Below are 22,971 nucleotides of genomic sequence, written 5' to 3' on the forward strand. Positions count from 1 at the left end.
TGGTGGATGGTGTTCGAGATGTTCGGAAACTGGTGCGAAATGCTTGGGTGATTTTGGACTGCGCGGGGGGGATTAAGATGCGAATCTTGTCCGATGGAGACGTGTCGTGGCGGGGGTGAGAGTTCTGGGGTTCGACGGATGATTTGGATCTTTGCAAGATTTACTGGCACTGCCAGAAATATCGCATCCGGTTTGGTGTGGCATGTTCGGCGTAGGAGTTGAACCGCTCGGAAAAGATTAAAATATTTTGGAAAATTTGGATTTTTGGCTAACCTCTTGATGTTTCTATCGTGGTGAGTTCGGAAGACGGCTTCGAACTTCCAATTTTCCGGAGAAATCTGCGATGAATGAAGAAAAAGTTGAATTTTCTTAGTGTCTCGGTACGTCCTTTGCACAGACAAAATTCCACTGGCTGGTTGATTATATAACTTGCACTTGCTTCGCTGGTCTTAGGAAACGAAACGGCACTTGTGACAAATTGATCTTTTGTACTCGTTTCACCAGGCCTCTTCAATCCGGCTCATCAACCAGCAGTGGATCCTATCACTTTCCAACACACCACACACAAATCCTCAAAAATGTACCCCTATTGATTGCAAATTGTAAATCACTGCCAGCTTAGAAATTGAAAAATTTTCCGAAATTTTCTTCGAAATATATCGAGAAAAATCACACACTGAAAAAAAAAAATGCCGTCCCCTAATCCCGCCCTCTTTCGTTGAGTCCTCCAACGCTCACACTTACACTTCTCTTCCACACACACGGGTTGTTGGTACACGGATTGGCTCGTTTGCGCGCGATCTTGCCACTAGAAACTATGAGCAACGACTAACCGAGATCGGCGTGAAGGATTCTAAAATTACCCGGTCCACCAGCTGCTTGGTAATGGCTGTCTGGCTGGCTGGTCTCTTTCAGTTGCGTGGCCGTCGATCGGAGCGACCGCTGGTGGAGGAACTCGGAGAACATTTTACCCAGGGAACTCACGAGAAAAATTTGGGAGGAAATTGCGCCTCTCTGCGGCTTTTCCAAGTGGGGTGAGTTACTACCATCAACTACAAGAGGGTAAGTGTTTGGATTGTTTGATTATAGAGATCTTTTTGGCAGGCGGTTGTACCGTTGATTATTGTGCGCAATGTTCTGCTCTAAATTAAACGTCCTAGTTGGCGCCTTTTTATTCCATATTAAATCTAGCTGTTTGGTCTTCCTAGCTTAATAAATGGGTCCTTTACGATAGGTTAATTTTTTTTGTGGTGAACGACAAAAGAATCGATCTTTCTGTTGTTTCCATTTCCAATTCCATAGGTCACACCGGATTTACACGGAAATTCCCTGGGGTCTGTCCAATGTGAGACATTCTCATGTTTTTTTTTTTTTTAATTTCCAATATGAACATATGCGAGTAATGCCCATGTATACCGGATATTCTAGGTTCTCCAAATCGTCCTGGAGTTCAGTTAATTTGTTCTACTATATCAACCACGACGGCAATAATGTCTGTAGTATCGAAATATGTCCAAACAGATTCAAAGTGTCTTTGTGGATTGTGCCCGACCTATTGCTACGTATACAAGATTATTTTTCTACTAGATCACCCAAGACTAATTAAATATCTGTAGTATTCATATATGCCCAAACAAATTTGCAGTGTCTATGTGGATCATGCCAGCCTATTTCTGTGTATGCCAAATGTTCTAGGATTTCAAATCGATATTTCGATACTAGAAATATTATCTTTGTTGATCTAGTAAAACAAATCATCTGAGCTGCAGGACGATTTGGATAACCTAGAGCATCTGGTATACGTGGAAATAAATCATACATTATCCATATAGACACTGTGCATCTGCCTGGAAATATTTCGATACTAAAGACATTATCCCAATCTTGACTGATCTAGTAGATCAAATTATCTGAACTCCAGGACGATTTAAAGAACCTTGAACATCTGGATTACTCGGAAATAGATCATGCATGATGAGTCGGATTAGACATTTTTCGATACTACAGACATCATTGCAGTCTTGGTTGATCTAGTAGAACAAATCAACTCATGTCCTGGACGATTTGGAAAACCTATAATTTCCGGTATACGTAGTAATAAGCCGGGCATGATCCACAAAGTCACATATATACGTTTCGGTTATGATTTGGTAACGAAAAGTGCTAGGTTCATATTATAAAAATATCATGAAAATACCTCACCATTGGACAGACCCCAGGAATATCCGTGTAAATACACAACCGCGACGTGACCAATAAGTGTGACTTATGAAACTGGTATTTTATGTGATCGATTATGTGCGGGGTGTTTGGTTTGAATCGGTAAACAAATGAGAAAACTAGAGCCAAATTAACTACAACATTTAGGACAACAAGATGCGTCAGAGACGCAAAGGTTAATTATACATTAGACTGATGCAAAATTTGACTTTTTCGCTCCAAAGTGCTTAAATGGTTTCAAATCGGGTCCTGATTAGCCTCCCAAAGTTACAACTCATTTGGTTAGAAACAGACTTCGCACAAGCCATTTGAAGTTTACATGTAAATTACTATGGGAAATCTCAACTTTCTGTTCATTGCCTTCTAGTCTTTTTCCATATTGAGCTACGAAACAGTTCGATAGCCATTCTTATAAACAATTTTCTCAGCTACAACTCTGCTGGAGATCGTTTCTATGTAAAACGAGACAGGAAAAAGTTATTAATTATTTAAGAGGTTGGTAAACTTATGACATGATCAAGCAGCTGCTCTGTAGGCAACACTGTATTTTGCAGTGTGACATAGTAGCCATGATTTTTGTGCCCTATTCAACGCCCCAGAAACACCAATTTTGCCTGCTGAGCAGTTGATTGAGCATCATCATAAGACATCAGCGCATTGAACCATTGATAACTTTCGATCCTTGTATTTAATCAAAATGTAGTCTTCAGCAAAGTTGTAGCTGGAAAAATTTCCTACAAGCACAGTTGAAAATTTTTGAAGCAGTCTTATATGGTGAATTATTAGGTAGACATGAACAAAAATCTTGGTTTTACCATAGTAATTCCCATACAAACTTCAAATGGTTTGTGCCATCTCAGTTTCTCACCAAATGGGTTCAAATTTTGAGAGGTTAGTCAGGATCCGATTTGGAATCGTTTAAGTATTGTGGAGCGATCATTTCAAAATTTGCATCACTCTATTATACATAAATAACTGAAGATGATAGGGGAAATGGCTCCAATGTTCTAAGATTGGGCCCATCGGTAAAAATCTGCTATTTATCAATTTTATCTAGTTGAACGCGTCATTGGGACGGTACTAATGGATATTTTTGGACGCTATTGAAAATTTAGTCGATTGCTGAATATATTAGGAGCATTTAGGCCGACATTACATCCATTTCCCTTACATTGTTATTTTTTAAATTTTGTTTCAAATGTTACAAACAATACTCCTTTAGCTCAGTCGGTAAAGGCTCAGCTACAAAGCAAGTCCATGCTGGAGGTAACTGAGTTCGATTCCCGTCCGGTCTATTAGCTTTTCGGGTTGGAAAATTCGTTTACTTCCTTTGGACATAGGATGGCACAGTAGACTGATGCAAAGTTTGACTCTTTCGCTCCACAGTGCTTAAATGTTTTCAAATCGGGTCCTGATTAGCATCTCAAAGTTACAACTCCTTTGGTTAGAAACAGACTTCGCACAAGCCATTTGAAGTTTACATGTAAATTACTATGGGAAATCTCAACTTTTTGTTCATTGCCTTCTAGTCTTTTTCCATATTGAGCTGCGAAACAGTTCGATAGCAATTCTTATAGAAAATTTTCTCAGCTACAACTTTGCTGAAGACTGTTTCTATGTAAAACGAGACAAGAAAAAGTTATTAATTATTTAAGAGATTAGTAAACTTATGACATGATCAAGCAGCTGATGATGTGAATCAGAATTTTCGAACCTGAAAACTCATCGGTGATTTTTGCGACGTTGAATTTTGCAAGGCAAAACTCATGCATGAAATTTGAATTTTTGAGTTTTTCCTGGACATAATATATCATTTTTGCATCTAATAGGTATTGTACACCTGCACAACTTTTCCGAAGACACCAACCTTCTATCAAATCGGCATGTCATGTTAAGCAAGTAATTAGAGATCAAATGGCACACTCTCACTACCTGGTGAGCGAGTTATGAACTGAGCATTCCACCATCCAATACGCTTTATCCATTTGAACAACTTTAGCCAAGACATCAAACTTCTGTTTAGTTAACACGCAAAAAAATCGACACAAATTAATTTTAAATAAGTTTTTACCTTATTGTTGGCAAAGCTTTGACCTATTTTTGGATTCCCCTTGTTTACTCCGAAAATAATTCATCCTATTGTACACATTTTTGGGTTATTTTGAACGGGCGTGTAAAAACTATAAGCCAAATCTCGATGAACATTTTAAAAGGCTCGATCTCCTTTGATCGATTCGCTTCACTAACTTTCTCTTGCATTAATACATCCGCAGATGAACTAACACAATAAATTACAGGTGCACTCTTTTATAACCTCACTATCGGTTATCTGTCTGATAGTCATAGTAAGTGCGTTAGCAAGCGAGCACTAAATGGTTAATTATGGTAAAAATATTTGATAATTTTTTTATAGTTTACTATTGATAAACTACTATAATATTTACACCAAACGAATCTTACATCAAATTTTAATCAAATGGTGTAATAAGATTCAAAATCCATCCATAATTGGGCAAGTTATAAGCGTTCAAAACCTGACACTATTTCGTCACACTATTTTGTCGATTTGCACCCCAGTTTATTCCACAAAGACGTAGTTCATTCGTCAATATTAACAATATTTGAACGAAGTTATCTATGCATTTGGATTTAGTTGGTTCGGAGAGTATCAAACCTGACATTATGATCAGAACTATTCAAGACCTTCGATACCGCGGATCGTTAACCGAAAATAATCTGACGAAGCGAATTTCAATCGAATCTCTAGTATCCAGCCTTGAATTATCGATACTCTCTAGTTTCGTCAGTTGTGAATCAGTCGAAGTTTTCATTATTCAGTATTTTACAGTATTATTATACAGTATTACAGTATTACTATTCAGTATTTTACAAGAAAACTGTACGCGCTGAAGCTTAAGGGTTTGAAGATAACGGAAAGTAAGTGTATTTTCACAAGTATTGTAGGACTTTTATTAGTCATAAGTATTTACAAAAATATTCATTGCAAACAAGGAGCTGGTTTACCTTTTAATGGAAGGGAAGTTGTGACCGAGATGTTGGATCATGGACAAAAAAATATTTAGTAGTGTGTTGAATATCACGGAAGCGAAAAAAAAAGATATCATTGCCAAGTTCAACAATTGGTGAAGGAAAAGTAGCCGTCATTGGGGAATATTTGAAAAGCTCTGTTTGAACTGGTTGAAGGGAAAACTAATTTTTGAGACGCTGAACGTCTCGAGTACGCCAAGGGTCGCCCCAAGAAAACGTTCTCATAGTCGAGCACAAATAGGGCGCATGAATTGCGGGAGCAATTTTCTCCAAAGGAACTGATGTTTGCCGCAGCATCTAGTGTTGAACCGCCATTAATACCTGGCTTGATGATATTTGAAATTAATGCCAAATGCATTACCTTATTTTACGTAACAGGAAAAAAGAATGCCGAGATTTTAGAGAACATCATCAAAGCACCAAGTTCAATGGTAACCTCAGAAACCAAAATCTAATTATGTTTGCATATAAACGCAAGAGCTTCTTCTGGGGAATACGACCAGAAGAAGATCTTGCGTTTATATGTAAACATAATTTTTCGAAAGCGCAATACACGAGTATTCGGCTTAGTATTCTTCAAAACGGCGTAGATATGTATCCAGCCTATGGCAGAATTCTCGGAGCAAAGGAAATGTATTATCCATCTGGTAAATTTTAAAAGGGAGTGTAGGATGAACTAAAACTGTAATTACACTTATGCCTTATACAGGAATATCGATTTCGCCATCCGTGGCAGTAGTTAGGCTTCAAGAACTTCTGGACCACACTAAGACCCGCTTAATAAGCAGTCAGGTTCCTGTCGAAAAACTGCAACAGTTCTATGGAAGCTATGAACTAACCGTTATCTACAAGTGGGTATGTGATGGCAGCAGTAATCACGCCAAATATAAGCAAGGTTTTAGTGACGAGCTCAAAGACGGTGAAGTTAAGGAGTATAGTGATTCGCACATATTCGTATTCTCGACCCCTCTGCGTATAGTAGCAAAGAAAACCGGGTCAGCTACGGAGGAAATTGTTTGGGTCAATACTCTACCATCATCAGTTACTTTATGTCGCCCAAGAAAATTACTGTTTTCCATAGAAAATGCACAATTAACGTCACATCAAGTTGAGCATATGGAAACCCGCATAAACAATAACCATAAGAAGCGCATAACCACCAATTCGGGATATCAACCCAACTTTATGTGGTATGGTCATACCATCTCTGATATCGTTAGTGTATGGTACCAGTTTATTAAGGAAGGCAAATCGGTCAGCTGAATCCAACCATATATCGATCAAATGGTATCGAGCTTCCAGTTGTTCCAAAACTGTATTTCAGTATGTTCGATACAAAAGTTGTGAACTATGTTACCGGTACCAATACCCAATCCTATTTGTGGTCGTGCGGGGAAAAATCTAAACGCTGTCAACAGAGAAGATGACCTGAACGAAATTGATGTGTCGGTTTCGTTCAGGTCATCTACAATACACCAAAATTCAACAACATGATCAATGGTGTCCATATTAAGTATCTATGACCACATTAGCCACTTCCAGGCATTTCCCGGATGCCCCCGGGGAAGTGACCAGAACCGAACTTGATCCAAAACTCACCATGTATAAAAGTTAGCTCAGAAAAGTGCCAATTTTAAGTAAAATTGAGCTAAAAACCATGATTTTAAATTAGCTGTCCTGGAATGAAAAAATAACTTCCCCTCTGATATTTTTACATGAAAATATTCATCAAAGCACGTAAAATTTTATCACGTCATTAGTTTAAAAAACTGGTTGCCCCAATTTGCAAATTATCCACCAGAATATCGTATGTTTTAAACACATAAGCGCTCTTTACATGTTGCATTTGTATTGAAGTATATGAAGTATTCTAGAAAGTTGCTTGTTTTGATAAATGAAAAAACTCCTTCTAACATAGTATGCCATGAAAAAATCAAATAAAAAAGTTATGGTTGAAAAAACGATTTGAAGGGACCTTCCTTAAAAAATACTTCATATCTCAATGAAAACGACGATTTAAGCCTTTCATGTTTTGGGCAAAGTTTTTTGAAAATAATAAGATCTACAACTTTGTGGAATATTTAATTTTTCTAAACCGCATAGAAAAAAAAGTTAGAAATTTTAGTTTTTGTTCTAAGGGATTTAAATTATGGACGACCCCTTCATCAGAAGCGCCTTTTTTTTCAAATCTAAACTTGTCTGAAGACACCGACTTGATTAAACTGCATCTTTATGCACTTTTTTAGTTTTTACCTGAAAAACACTTTCCTGGACAACTGTGTACTGGTATTTCTTGGATTTATATTAAATAATTTAGCTGATTGATTTAATGTGATAAGTGTCAATCTAATAATCATAACTTATCTTCAACAAAAACAAACAGCTCAACTGATTGAATAATAGTAGAGATATAATGGGTTTTTACATAATATGTAATATATTATATGCTGGTTCACTAGCTCAACCAACTCAACTAACTAGCACGAATTTCAGAGGCTTCTAAAATCTCATGCTAGATTCTGGCGCCCTGTTTACATTATGCTGACTATTTATAAGTACAGCTTTAGTTCACTAGCATCAGCACACCAGCATAGATGTAAACACCCAAATAGCGGTGGGTGAACAGAACTACTCACCATTTATGTAGGGTAGAACAACCTAAAATGCACCCAGGGCCATACGCCCGATTTGATTTTTCATAGCTCACTCTTAATTTGGCCGAAATGCTAGTTCAAGTACTAAACTAGCACTGTGACTAGTCAAATTAATTAATTAAAAATGGGAATGCTATGAAAAATCGCATCGAGCGATTTGCGCGAGATGCATTTTGGGCTGTTTTCCCCTAAATAAAAACAACGCCCTCAAGAAGGATCGCATTCTACCTTTTACTAGCTCCGTATCAGCCATGGTATCTGTTTTGTTGTTGTTGGATATAAGTTGTTAGATTGACTCAAATCGTGTGAAAACAATCAGCTCAATTAGTTAACATAAAGCCAAGAAATACCAGTGGGTGGACGGCAACAGAAACACGCTCTTGCGAAGTGGGTGATTTGCGTATTTTTAATAATCCTGGTAGATGACTCTTTTGAGCTCATAAGATTCATAAGATTGCGTAATGCTTTTTAGCCAAAAGAAATCGAAATGTATGAAATGTATTTAGCTTATGAAAATAATGTTGATAGAAAAAATTAGAAGGGGACAGACTGGAATCGAACCATGGACATTGGCCTTATGAGACCAATGCTTCGACTACTCGCCTATCAGCTCTAATCTTTCATAAAGCTGGGCTTAGACTAGACAAGTTCAATGATGAACTCAGTTGAATTCAATTGGCTTGAAAAGTTGCGCCTGGTTCAACTTTTTTCAATTCAAGTGAGTTGATCAAGTCAGTTGAATGGCATGGTTTACACGTTCAATTCGCGTTCAAGTCAGTTGAATTCAGCCCTGTCTAAACCCAGCTTAAGTCGCCCAAAGAAAATTCCTGCGAGCAGCAAGCGTGTTTTCCGAAATCGAAAACCCTCGGCTGCGGTGTTTGCCGAAGTCAGAAACACTCGGTCTTGGTGCTTGCCGAAGATCCATACACCGGTGCAAACAATTGTGCACGGGCACCGGTACCGGTGCTTTGTTTGCTGCTTTTGTTGTTTTCTATCGAGCGCTGGTACGGAGCGTACAACTCAATGCTCTTGGTGGTGTGTAAAAAAGGCAGTACGCAGGGTAGTGTTGCGTTTAGACATGCCTGTTCCAAAGTAGTTCTGAGAAGCTCCTGGTTCCTTGTGAAACCGGAGGATAATTTTAAAGAAATTGAGAGGAGAGTTCTAAGGGTAATTACAAGGTAGTTCTAAGGAGACTCCCAAAAGGACCCTGACGAGAATTCCAAGTGAACTCCAAGGGAATGCTAAGAAGAATTTCCATGGGGTTGGAACCATGATTTTACAAGAATATTAGATGAAAAAAATAACTTTGAAAAGCTTAACACCAGGGCTGTCATCTGATCACTCAATGTGCGCCCTGTTTCCCTCTTGCTCACACTCGTTGGATTTAAATGGTACAGTCATAGAGGTAACTCTAAGACTAGAAGGTCCCGAAATAACGTGCTCAACTTTTTGGCTCAGCTCTGGTACTATCTTCGGTCCCAAGCTAATCGATTAACCCCTCGAAACATAGGAAAAACCACTAACCCCTCATTTTATCTGTCAAACTTTCATAACGAATCAAAACAAACATTGCGTAGTACTAGAATTTCGACTAGAATGGGGTACGTTAATCGTTTGCTTGGGACCAATAGGCTAGTCAAGTAGTGAGCCAGTTTAAAATCGTTAGTTTCGTATTGATTGTTGGTACAGTAGTGTGCGCCGATTAGACGTCGAAAAGCTCCATAGCAGCGTAGAAGAGAAGACAGATACACACCCAGAAATAGCGAAAGCTCAATGTGTAGCCATCGCTCCGACGCAAAGAGCGCCACTCAGTGTAGGGTTGCAAATGGGAAACCCAGCAAAAAGACAAAATTCTTCTTCGTTATGCCCTTCTTCATCTCCTTTGCATGCAGTCGTGGTAAGCAACGTCTGCAAAGAATTCAAAGAAGACATTAGCGCTTGTTGTATTATATTCGCTTCCTGCAGGGTGGCCAGACCTACCGATTTATCGGTAGTCCTACCGATTTTTCGGGATTCACAGACGAAAGGTTCAAAACTACCGATTTTTCACTTTTCCTACCGAGAATCACAGATTTTTAGATTATAATTAGAAAAATTGATTTCGACACGTTTAGAGCAGAAGAACTGAAGGACAGTGTATTGTTCTGGAGCAGAGTCATCCCCCCCCCCCCGTTCACAAAAGTTTCAAGTATCGGGAAAGCCTTCTTAAGTCGACCTACCGATAACTACCGATAAAAGTTTTGAGAAGCTACCGATAATGAAAAAAATAATCTGGCTCCCTGCGCCGCACGGAGTGTACCGCTCATTGTGTGGATCGCTTTCTCACAAATTAGTTGGAAAAGAGTGTTCGAAGTAAATGGGAGAACCACACACTCTTTGTCGAGTGTTGTGAAATCCATGCACAAAGTTGCTTTGCTAACGCTCTGAGGTGCTTTCCAGCCCTGGACGATAATTTAATTGTAATTATGAGGAGAATTTAGGCTAAATTATTCGAAAGAATTCTACAGACATCGGACTAGAATTCCAAGATAATTGTGATGAGAATTTGAATTCAAACGATTTGAAAGAACTTTAAGAATGTTCTTAGGTGAATTCCAAGGTAGTTCTGAGTAGAATTCCTAGATAATCCAGCAAAAATTCTAAGAAGTTTAATTTTGAGGAGAATTCTGTAGGAAATTAAATCGAGAGCCTCAATGGAATTCAGTGGAGTATTTCAACGCAATTCTTATGAGAATTTCCATTGGAGCAAGATCTAGGAATGCGGGACGCTAAAAAAACTGAAGTCAAGCAGCCACGAACCGAGTTACCAGACGTAACATTGTTCAGTAGGTCACATCGAAGGACGTTGGGCCAGGAAAGGTAACGTTAGACGGCCCAATGTTCTGATGTTTATTCAGGGATCGATGGATGTTTTGAATCCGTCCCGAATTTTATCACCTCTGCGCGTCGTAAAAGAGAACTAAGATACATAGCAAATCAACACCGGACGCCACCCAAGAACACAAAAATAGGCGGCTTGTCATTGCGCGTGTCTCCATTTATAATATTTCATTCATAACGACTTCTCCGCCCGCTGCAAATGAAAATCGCCATAATTTACCCTCCAGTTGCAGTGTCACGTTTTACTACCGTTAATCGAGCGGCGAGTGGTTCGAACTTGCACGTCTTCATAAGATGTCCAAATTTTACGACCATTCTCAGCGCTGACCCCCAAACGCCACAATTTTCGTTTTTTTTGTGTGCACTCTACTACACGCTGTCACCATACATACCTACTGTACTATACCGGCAACCAAATTTACAAAGTTCAAAAAATATATTTTCTCAATGTGCTCCCCGTTGCTGAGAAGGATTGTTAAATTTAGATCACGCGCCACCCGTTGGATTCGGGCTTAGGGATGAGGAAGCCAACGGATATGATGGTCAATGAAACTGACGAAAATGTTCTGGGGAATCCGATTTCGTTACAACCGTTGTAACCGTTGCGGATGCGCTCTACTCTGCGCCGGTTATTTACCGAAATGAAGATAGTCCACTTAACGAAATTTATGTCTCTTCTTGGGATTGACGACACCCGTTCCCAAGATTATCTAACCTGCCTAATTTCCCCAGTGTGCTGTGGTTGCCGATGCAGATGGTGTTTTGGTTTCGTCCCCTCGTTTGGCACATCATATAATGAAGAAAAATTTGACGATGAGATAACTGAAAATGAGAGGACGATTTTTTTTTTCTTTTCTTCTTTCGAGCATAGAGAACAATAAAACGAGAATAGATCCCAAATGAAGTGGTTTGAATGTCTGTCTCTGATGAAAATGTAAACGTCCTCATAACAACGCCGGTTTCTTGCATCATTTTGGGTTGGTGATGATCGTTTCCGGATTGTTCGGATGTTCTGATATTAGAGAAGGAAAGAATCGGCTTAGGAGAAATTTTTGGTGCTAGAAAAAGAATATGTATTTCAACGAGTTGCGAAATTTGCGGGTGTATTATAACCTAGAGTGATTAAAATTTTCTCAAGAGCAAAACAATCCAATCGTCGAAAAAAAAATCAACCCTTGCATCGTGATCACAGCGCGAGCGTGATGCAGAATTACGGTCAAATTAATGTTCGGAAATTTTTCACGTGTTATTATTTCCCAGTGAGACATAACAGATCAAACGACGCGATGGTTTGCATTGAGTCCGCGTCAATCCGACCCAATTATTTTCGTTAATCCTCGGTCCATCAATATGAATCCACAGGGCACCAAAACAAGAAACTTAATCCTGTCGCCATGAACGTCGCGACGCTCGTCGTTTTGTGAGTGACCGACCCATACTGAATGCGCGGGAAGAGGAGAGCGAAATATGCGTGCGCAATTTTCATAACTTTGAGTGACCAGCACGCTCCAACAGTGGGCAGTGTTGCCAGTATTATAGATTATTATCAATTTTGTTCGCGACTTGTTCGGGAATGAGATTTGAACTCATGACTACGTCGGGGCCGTCCCAGCTGTTTTCCATAGTTTTGATTTACAAAAAATGATACTTAGACATTATTAATAAACTTCGAACAATTGTAACAGTTCAGCACGCGTTGGGATGGAATTCGTCACAATCTTATTGAAATCTATGATCTCAAAAATGACAATGACATGTAATATTTCTCAAGTGCTGCCCACTACAGGTGGATGGTCAAAACTTGTGTTCGTTCCTCAACTAACTTCGTACAGTATGTGTAAAGTTACCGATTGAAGACTACACAATCTTATAAAGTTGAACTATACAATTTTTAGGCCCCATTTACCTCGGTGTACCTTATGTCATACAGCAGCGTTCCTCAGCAGCAGAAATTCAGGTAGTTTGGTCATATATTTTAACTCTTATGTGTGCGACGGTGTACCCATTTTGTTGTTTAAATTGATATAAAATCATATCTGTGATTTTTGTCGTTACAAAGCTTTTTTGACGTCTTATAAAATGCTAAGATATTCAATCCGGTAAAAATGTAAAAGATTTGGAGGGGATAATCAGGGCCAAATATTATTTGTGCCATTTAAAAGGGCTACCCTTGCTTTTTACAAAACTCAAATATCGAGATATAACCAAAAAATCGTTTTGCAAAATCGATGGGTATGATAAGAACTGAACTATGGTCTAAAGAAACTTCTAGTTGGACCAGGTTCCGGAAGCCCTGGGGAAGTGGTCAAATTCTTCAACATAAACTAGTCATACGGCATATGAAAATTTTCTGAATTTTACGTGCATGTCATTAGATTCCATGCCAATTCATCAAATGACAATCCCAAGTAACAATTCAAGCTGAACAGTAAGAACATATGCTGATTATTGGTTGATTTGAGGTGTACAAAGCTGATTGACAGCAGGCTGAATATATAATTGATTAGCAGTGCATGAAGCTAATTGTATCCCCATAATTCAACCTCAATAAATTAGCTGATCTAAAGATTGAACAAGCCTTATTTTAGCTTAACACTACTCCACAAATCAGCAATGCACTACAAATTTTTTGATAGCCTGATTTGTTGAATGTAGTTAGTGTCACTCGTTGCATTTCCGACATTTTAGTTTTTCTAAATTCACTGCCTACCTTTCTAATCCCAAGCAGCAGCAGCAGTAGAGACAAGGTAGAGGAGCTTTTTAGGAATAGCTTCAGGTTGAAGTGGGCTGCGACGACGTCGGAAGTATTAAAATTTGTGTTTCTGTGTTTTGACTGCTATATTGCACTGAATTTTCAGACATAATTCCAAAAATATAACTCAATTATGACACTAAAATAGCTTCCACATGACCATCTACGCTTGAAAATGAGAGGAATGTTTTACTGTCACCAGTTGTTGTTTACAATTCTGCATTGCTGTACAATACTCCTCCTGTTGCTGTTATTCAACTTAAATTGGACGAGTTTTAAGTTAATGATCATACCTTTTGCCAAACATATGCTTAAGTGGTCCAGTAGGCATGATTGATGCCTGGGAATCAGGGACTCTCGGTTCGAATCCCGAAATGCAAAGGTAATTTTTAGACTTATAATCTATCTATTCTCTTCTATATACACTGGAGTCGCTTTTTACGCGGGTGATACGTCCCGCGTAAAAAAAACCGCGTAAATTCCGGAATCCGCGTAAAAAAAAACCGCGTAAATTCCGAAATCCGCGTAAAAAAAAACCGCGTAAAAAAGACCGTGTAAAAAAAAACCGCGTAAAAAGCGATATACCGCGTCAATTCTGAAATCCGCGTAAAAAAAACCAAAATCCGCGTAAAAAAACCGCGTAAATTCCGGAATCCGCGTAAAAAAAACCGCGTAAATTTCGAAATCCGCGTAAAAAAAACCGCGTAAAAAAAACCGTGTAAAAAAAAACCGCGTAAAAAGCGACTCCAGTGTATATAAAAATTAATTTCTGTCTGTCTGACCCTTATAGACTCGGAAACTACTGAACCGATTGGCGTGAAAATGTGTATGCAGGGGTTTTTGGGGCCGGTAAAGGTTCTTATGATGGTTTGAGACCCCTCCCTCCTCTGTAAGAGGGGGCTCCCATACAAACTAAACAGAAATTTCTGCATAACTCGAGAACTAATCAAGCAAATGGAACCAAATTTGGCATGTGGAGGTCATAAGGGGTGGCCCCTTAGATAAAGGAGGGGGGGGGGGGGTGCTACGTAAAATATAGCATCCTTTTTTTAATTGGTGCGTAAACTCAAGCTAATATTGAATCCCGAGCAAGGCCGGGCACACTCAGCTAGTAAAAATATAAATATGTAAATCCAATTAGCCAGTACCTTGTAGTCCCATAAAAATATATAAGATATGAAGCGGTCTTCCATCATTTTTTTTTCTAAAAACTAGAAGACTGAACAAGGGTTGGAGAAGACTGTTATTTAATGCCTTAAAAAGCTTATAATTTATATAACTGTTAAGCTTTTGGCTTATTAAAATCACCAGATTTAGATGTTTAAAAGCATTCTCTGCTTGAACGGTAAGCAGTTTAGTGCGGTTTGAGCACTAGCGTGCACAGACATCTTGTTAAGGAGGGGCAATTTGTATTATGGTGCATTTAATCTGGGGATGGGGAGTACTCCAAAGTGCGTAGGAGATGGTGCTGTCCATCCACCCTACTGTTTAATTTAGCTAATTTTATTTATGTTTTGCTCCGGTGGTGGTTCATCTTCTTCAATGCAAACTACTTTCAGACAGCCAATGAAAATTGGCAATTTAATCGCATCGACGATGATGAACCATCCCAAAGTACCGTCATTCGGGGTGACGAAAAACTGATGCTGAACAATCAACATGTTTTTTAAAGATGATATAACAGACAAACCCGAAATTATTGCAACGCACATAAACAGCTGTAATTTTTTTTTTTTCAGAGAAGATTCTTAGACGAATTTTTAGTAAGACAACAATAGACCAAGGTTCAATGGCAAACTAATACTCACTTTTCAATTAGGGAATCCAAAAGCTGTCTTTAAACTTTGTACAGTTGCGAAAAAGTCCTTCCTCAGATCTCCTTAAGGTTCTTTTCGAAATTTTTAGAACTCTATGAGGTATTTTGAAATTCTTCTCAGAAGTCATCTGGAATTATTTTCAGAACTCTTCTTGACTTTTACTCAGAACACCTTAAATTTGAAATTCATTTGGAGTTTCAGAAGAATTTCTTCAATATTATCCAGAAATTATTCCCGGAATTAGCTAGAAATTATCTCCCTTGAAATTTTCCTCAAATTCACTCAAGTTCACTCAAAAGGTAATTTTCTTGGTATTATTTTCGGAATTATCTTGGAACTATCTGCAGGATTCACTATAAATCATTCGCAGAATTTTCTTGGAATACTCCCCAGAAATCATTTGGAACTGTCATCAAAATTCAACATCCTTGAGGTTCTTCTGGGATTTTTTTAGAACTCTCCCAAGAGCTCTTTTGAAGTTCTTCTCAGAAGTCCACTGGAATTATATTTAGAGCTCCTCATGTTTTTTTTTCTCAGAACACATTGAAACTGAATGAGCTAGAAATTATCCTCCGAATTCCCTTGAAATTTTGCTTATAATCGCTTTGCAATTACACTCAAAATTGGATTTTCTCGGTATTCTTTTCGCAATTGTCTTGGAACTATCTGCAAAGGGCACTAAAAATTATCTGCAGAATTTTCTTTGAATTCTTCCCAGAAATATTTTGGAACTGTCATAAGAATTCAATATCCTTGAGATTCTTCTCGGAATATTTTAGAACTTTTTTTTCTCAAAACACCTTGGAACTGAAATTCCCTTAAAGAAAGTCTTCTCATAATAAGCTTGAAATTATCCTCGGAACTCCATTGAAACTTTTCTCAACATCCTTTTGGAACTTCATTCCAAATTTGATTCTCTCGGTATTTTTTTTTCGAAATTATCTTGGAACTATCTGCAGGATTCACTAGAAATTATTCGCCGAATTTTCATGGAATCATCCTAGAAATCTTTTCTTTTAGAACTCAATTCAATACCCTTAAGGTTCTTCTCGGAAATCAAGTTTAAGTTGTCCGGCCATTCACCAGAACGTTGTAGTTTTTCTAACATAAATGTTCAATAAAGCTTGCCCCTCCATTCACCAGAACTGTGCAATTGTTACGTCAGGCCTCTCCATGTAGCAGATTGTTTCAAATCTTATACCATAAATTTTCAATACAAACTTGACACCAGAAAATTTCAATTGATCAGAACGATGCAATTTTTTCACCGTTAATGTTCAATAAACATTGCTTCTCCAATCTTCTGATTGGTGCAGATTTCCTTTTTCCATTTACCACCAGACATTTTCAATATAGCTTGCTTCTCCTATCATCAAAATGTTGCAGGTTTTCCACCAAATAAAGCTTGCCCCTATTTTTAGATTTTTCATCATAAATTTTCAGCAAAGCAGCTTCCCTCCAATCATCAGAATGGTGCAAAATTTACACCAGAAATTATTATTAAAGTTTGTTTCTCTATTCAGCACAAGGATTCAGCAGAAGGATGCAAATTTAAGACCCAATTTTCCACTAGAATTTTTCAATATAGATTAATTTTAAATGTGCCTTGATTTACCAAACCTGTGCAAGTTTTCCAACAGAAATTTTCCGTTCATTTCATTTATCAGAGCGATGCAAATTTTGCACCAGAAATTTTCAATAAAGCATGCTCCTCAATTCACCAGAACGATGCACCGAAAATTGTCAGTGAAGTTTGTTTCACAATGCACCTTTGTGGTGAAATTTTCAGGCTTTGCCTCTTTATGCACCAGAATGCTGCAAATTTTCCACCATAAATTTTCAATGAAGCTTGCATTCATCAGAACGATGCAAATTATGGACCAGAAAAATGAATAAACCTTGCTTCTACATTCACCACAGTGTAGCGAACTTTCCACTAGACATTTTCAGTTAAATTCAATTTTTCTAATTTTCATTGTGATTAGTCCCTCCATGCCATGCACCACCTTGATGATATTTTTACACCAGAAATATTCAATAAAAAGCTTTTTATTCGATCTTCCATCACGAAGGTGAATTTTTTCAACCTTAATTTACCCTCTTCTTTTAACCCTCCATGAACCACATTGAAAAAGAAAAAAATACTCCAGAAATTCTTTGTATGCACAAAATTTCATTGAAGTTTGTCCCTTCATGCACCTTTGTGGTGCAATTTTCAGTGCTCTTATTTTATGAAATGAAGTTATTTTTCCTTCAAATCAAGTTATCAAGAAATCAAGTTATTTTATATCATAATTTTGTAAATGTGGAAATAAAAATCTTATTTATAAAAGGAGGGGCAATTGCCCCACCTTGCCCCACCCTGTGCACGCCAGTGGGTTTGAGCTCGCTCTCGTGACTTGTTCGGAAAGTTATTTTTTGAGTTAGTGTTCGCGCTCTTTCGTTCGTGGTTTGTCGTGCGTGTGTGTGTGTGCCCCGAAATGGGGAAGCATCGCTCAGGAAGCCCGGTGAAGGAAGTTCCGGTGTGCCTACATCAAACAGGTTTGCTGTTCTTCCCATCGATGGGCATACCCAACCAGCTGTAACAGGAAAGCGCAGCAAAAAGAGGAAGGAGAATCGGGCCCAGTCCGATTGCACGATTTCTCTTGCGACGAACGGCAGTGATGTCGGAGATTTCGGTGACGTTGCCGCCATAAGCACGGCAAAAGTAAAGCTACCTCCGTTGGTAGTAAAAAATGCCCATCTTAACGATCTCATCGCAGATCTGGCGTCGCTGGGCGTTAAAGCCGAATTCAAGTTGGACAGAGGCACCAAGGTGATGCTTCGAACGAAAGCGGAGTATGACTTGGTCGTCGCCCACCTGAGGACTTCCAAGGTGGAATTCTTCACCCACGACATTCCCGGTGAGAAACCATTCAAGGTCGTCATCAGCGGTCTACCGAACTTTGACCCGAAGTTGATCGAAGCGGAGATCAAGAAGCTGGCCCCAACTGCCGTCTTCCGGATGACAAGGAGGGACGAGAACGTCAAGAAGTATCCAGATTGCCTTTTCCTGGTGCATTTCCAGAAGGGAACGGTGACGCTCAATGCGTTGAAGGTCATCCGCTCCATCAATTCCATCATTGTCCGATGGGAGTCATACCGTGGCGGCCGTCACGACGTCACCCAGTGTCAGCGTTGCCTGAATTTCGGGTACGGCACCCGAAACTGCTTCGTCAAGCCGCGCTGTGGCAAATGCGCCCAAAACCATGCCTCCTCCGAGTGGGTTGTCGACGGGTCCGAAACGGCCAAATGCGCCAACTGTGATGGCGCTTATCAAGGGTCCGACAAACAGTGCCCCAAACGCGAAGATTTCAAGCGGATCCGAAAGCAGGCGTCCACAAGAAATCAACCAGGACGAAAGAAGGAAGATACGCCGGCATTCAGAGTGGAGGACTTCCCACCTCTTCCTGCTACGCAACACGGTGTTTCTGCAGGACAAAGTTCCCCATCCCCCCTGGATTCTGGAAAACGTCAATCCCGATCTCTTCTCTGCGGATGAGCTGATGAAGATTTTCGTCCACATGACCAGCGCTCTTCGTCAGTGCCGCAGCAAGCCCGAACAGATCCAAGTGCTCGGTAAGTTTATTATTCAATATGGTGTCTAAACCGATAACTGTCGTCACATGGAACGCATGCTCTGTAAGAGCAAAAAGACTCGAGCTTGCTGACTTCCTCCGCAAGCATAGTATCGACGTGGGCCTCCTAGCAGAGACCCATCTTAAATCCGGTGACAGCTTTTGGTTGCCTGATCACCACATTATCCGGCTTGATCGTACCGACTTCAGGGGGGGTGGTGTTGCGATCATCATCAAGAAAGGAATCAAGTTCTGCACGCTGCCGCATATCCGCACTTCTATCATCGAGGCCCTTAGTGTGGAGGTGGAATCACCAACCGGAAACGTCCGGTTCATCGCCGTATACTGCCCTCGTCAGTGTGCTGCCAGTAATGGATTAGGCATCCAATTTAAAAATGACCTGACTACCATCACTCGCACGAGCGGAACTATCAGCGGAATCAGAATGGACGTTTGCTCTTCGACCACTCGCAGCTTGGGCTGTATACAGTCCAATTTCCGGATGAACCGACATTCATCTCTCCGGCGGGAAACCCTTCCACGTTGGACTTTTTTCTATCGAACTTTGGACTATCCAAACCGATGGCGATCAACGATCTCAGCTCCGACTACCAACCGGTGGTGGCTGAAGTCGGCACCCACGTGACACCTGCTCAAAACCTGCGCAAAGACTAAAGGGCGAACACGAAATTATTGCGACACATTCAACAGGGCATAACTTTTTTACCATTGAGTAAAAATCAACCAAATTTTGCACACTTTCTCATTGATGTGTATTGTGTACATGCTGTCAAACTCGAAGTCGTGTTTTTCGATTCAACGAAAATGGAGGTGAACCAACGCGAGTTGAGAGAACAAATTCTTTCCAAACACCTGGAATTTCCTGACCTGTCGCACCGGCAGTTGGGAAAAATGTTGAACATTCACCATTCAACCGTCTCCAGAGTGTTGAAGCGGTTCCAGGAGCGGTTGACGTTGGACCACGGCAAAGGAGCTGGAAGAAAACTGGGACCGGAGAACAAAAAGACGGAGGGAAAGGTGAAGCGGATGATTAAAGCAAATCCCAACGTCTCAAGCCGTGATTTGGCTAAAAAGATCGGCATGTCGCAGAGCTACGTCCAGAATGCAAAGAAGAGAGCTGGACTACATACATACAAGGTACAGAACTTTCCAAACCGCGATGAGCGGCAACAATCGACGGCTAAAACTCGGGCACGGAAGCTCTACGAGAAGATGCTGACAAAATATGGCTGCTGTGTGATGGACGACGAAACGTATATAAAATCCGATTTTAAGCAAATTCCGGAGTTGGAGTTTTTCACCGGCAAGAGCAAGTTCGATGTGGACGACAAATTTAAGAAGAAGAAAATGTCGAAGTTCGCCTCCAAATATCTCATTTGGCAGGCCATCTGCTCTTCCGGACTGAGGAGTGAGCCTTTCGTGACAAAGGGCACAGTAAATGGCGAGATCTACAAATCTGAGTGCCTCGAGAAGCGCCTTTTGCCGTTCTTGCAGCAGCACGACGAAGCTCCGCTATTTTGGCCAGATTTGGCATCATGCCACTATTCTAAAAGTGTCCTGGAGTGGTATGAGGCCAATTCTGCCCATTTTGTTCCAAAGGACATGAATCCGCCAAACTGTCCGGAGCTGCGTCCGGTGGATCAGTACTGGGCAATAATGAAGCGGGAACTTCGGAAGAGCAAGAAGACAGTCAAAGACGAGAAGGACATGTTAAGAAAATGGAAAAAAAACTGAGAAACTGGTACCGGATGACACTGTAAGGACTTTGATGGAGGGCATCAAGCGAAAATGCGTTCAATTTTACACTCAAGGCTCCATCGATTAACTTTTCTTTTGATTTTTGAAGTAAATATATGTATAAAACTACCCTAAATTTTGGTTTGATTCTAAACATTATAAGAAAATTGGCATGACATTTTCGGTGTCGCAATAATTTCGTGTTCGCCCTTTAGACGCCAGTTTCAGAGGACTGGAGATCTAACGAGGAAACGTGAAATGACCGATCTGAACAGCCAGATTGCTTCCAGAATTGACTCAATCCGAAATGAAAGTTTCGGGCGTGTTGTCCAGAATCTGGATGACCGCTCCCGTCCATTCTGGAAGGTAGCCAAGGTGCTGAAAACTCATCAAAGGAAAGGACACTCCACCACTCATCAACTAGTACGGGTGACGAACAACATTCGAAGTAGCAAGGCTGTATCCAAGTCCACAGCCATGGCCTTGCTAGACGTCGAAAAGGCGTTTGACAATGTCTGGCATAACGGACTTATATACAAGCTTTGTAACTTCAATTTACCGTTGCATTTGGTCAAAATTACCCGTAATTACGTTCAGCAAAGGTCGTTCAAGGTATCGTTGAATGGTTGTTTCTCCGACAAATTTTCCATCCCGGCAGGCATTCCGCAAGGCAGAATGACTCTTGGGCCCCTTGCTCTACAGCTTGTATACTTCTGACATTCCTCCCCTCGGAGACGGTTGCGTGTTCTTCCTGTTCGCAGATGATACCGCGATATCAGTCAAGGGCAGAATGCCTCGCGAAATTACAAAAAAAGACTACAACGATGCCTTGACACCTTTGCTGACTATGCAAAAACTTGGAAAATCAAAATCAACGTCTCCAAAACCCAAACTATCATGTTCCTGCATAGACAATCACCCAAACTGATACCAGCACCTTCTTGCACAGTAGTCACGGATGGCACAACGGTTGAGTGGTCTGCTAAAGTTACGTACCTTGGAATGGTATTCGATGAGAAGCTCCTGTTCCGCTCGCATATAGAAAAGACGTTAGTTAAGTGTTCAAGCTTAGTTAGGTGTTTGTATCCGCTGATTTCTCGCAGATCCCGCCTCTGCAGGGTTAACAAACTGGCTGTCTACAATCAAATCATAGCACCTGCAATTTTCTACGCTGCACCGGTGTGGGAATCAAGTGCTCAAACTCACAGGAACAAAGTCCAGGTGGCACAAAACAGAGTACTTAGGATGATCGTCGATCGTCTTTTCGACACTAGAATAATAAATTTACACGAAGAGGCAGACATTCCAAAAATAGATTCCAGAATTAACGAAATGAAGACTAAATTTGCACAAAAATGCAATGTATCAGAACATGCTTTGATAAGCAATTTGTATATAGTAGGTTAGGTGGATATAGTAGTTGTAGTTGTAAATAGTAGTTATAAGTAGTTTCCCTTTTCCAATTTAAAACAAACCAATACCACCAAGGTGGTCATTCTTAGAAACAGGCCTGAAAGAACTAGGAACTTTAAATAATAATTAAACATTTCAAAATGAACTAAAGTTGAAAAGACGCATCTGTGTCACTTTTTAATTCATACATGTAAAACCACACAAATACCAGAAATAAAGATCATTTAAAGTTAAAAAAAGGTGTTTAAAAGCTGAACAAAGATTAACGTGGTATATGTACATCAATTATTCAAATTAAGGCTGAATTAAAATCGATTGAACAACACTTATTCAGCATCAAATTGTTACCTGGGATGGCCACCCAATGACTCTGAACACCAATGTAGCCCAAAGCATCGATTCGATGTCATAGAGGTAAGAAGTATGATGCGTCTCCATCGAACTTTCATTGACGATGGATTGACATTCGAATAAAAGTCATGGTCCGTTTGATTAACCGATCTATTCGGGCGTAGTGTTCCCTTTCCAAGAAGCACCAACACTGCATAAATCAAGCTACCCGCAACAGTGTTGCACTCCCTAAGTACCGTGTCAACGGTACTGACAGCCCATGTTAACGTACCGCATAACTGTGACATTCAAAGAAACACTCCTTATTACCGCACGTGATAGACTGAACCCAGCTGTACCAGCAAAACCAACTAAATCCCTACATGTAGCGGAAAAAGGAATGCAACAAACAACAACAACATCGCACTTTGCACCATGTCAACCGAGACCGGTACGGATCAGCGAAACATGCCGCCGGGGCA

General features: G+C 40.0%; 1 protein-coding gene across 7 annotated transcripts in view; it reads right to left on the bottom strand.

The window, feature by feature from the left end:
- The window catches only part of Obsc (Obscurin), a 222,500-nt gene that overhangs the window by 52,064 nt on the left and 147,465 nt on the right, over window positions 1-22,971 (bottom strand). The window contains exons 1-2 of one of the 7 annotated variants that reach the window (XM_065230328.1): window positions 745-883; window positions 274-338 (exon numbers count right to left, since the gene is read on the bottom strand). The exons of the other annotated variants lie outside the window; for them this stretch is intronic. The gene's annotated coding sequence lies outside the window, so the exon portion shown is untranslated. Of the gene's footprint in view, window positions 1-273; window positions 339-744; window positions 884-22,971 lie in introns of those variants that run through there. 7 annotated transcript variants of the gene reach the window in all.

Source organism: Ochlerotatus camptorhynchus, unplaced genomic scaffold (genome assembly GCF_037179485.1).
Source record: "Ochlerotatus camptorhynchus isolate MF236.1 unplaced genomic scaffold, CSIRO-AGI_Acam_v1.1 ptg000330l, whole genome shotgun sequence".
Lineage (NCBI taxonomy): Eukaryota > Metazoa > Arthropoda > Insecta > Diptera > Culicidae > Ochlerotatus > Ochlerotatus camptorhynchus.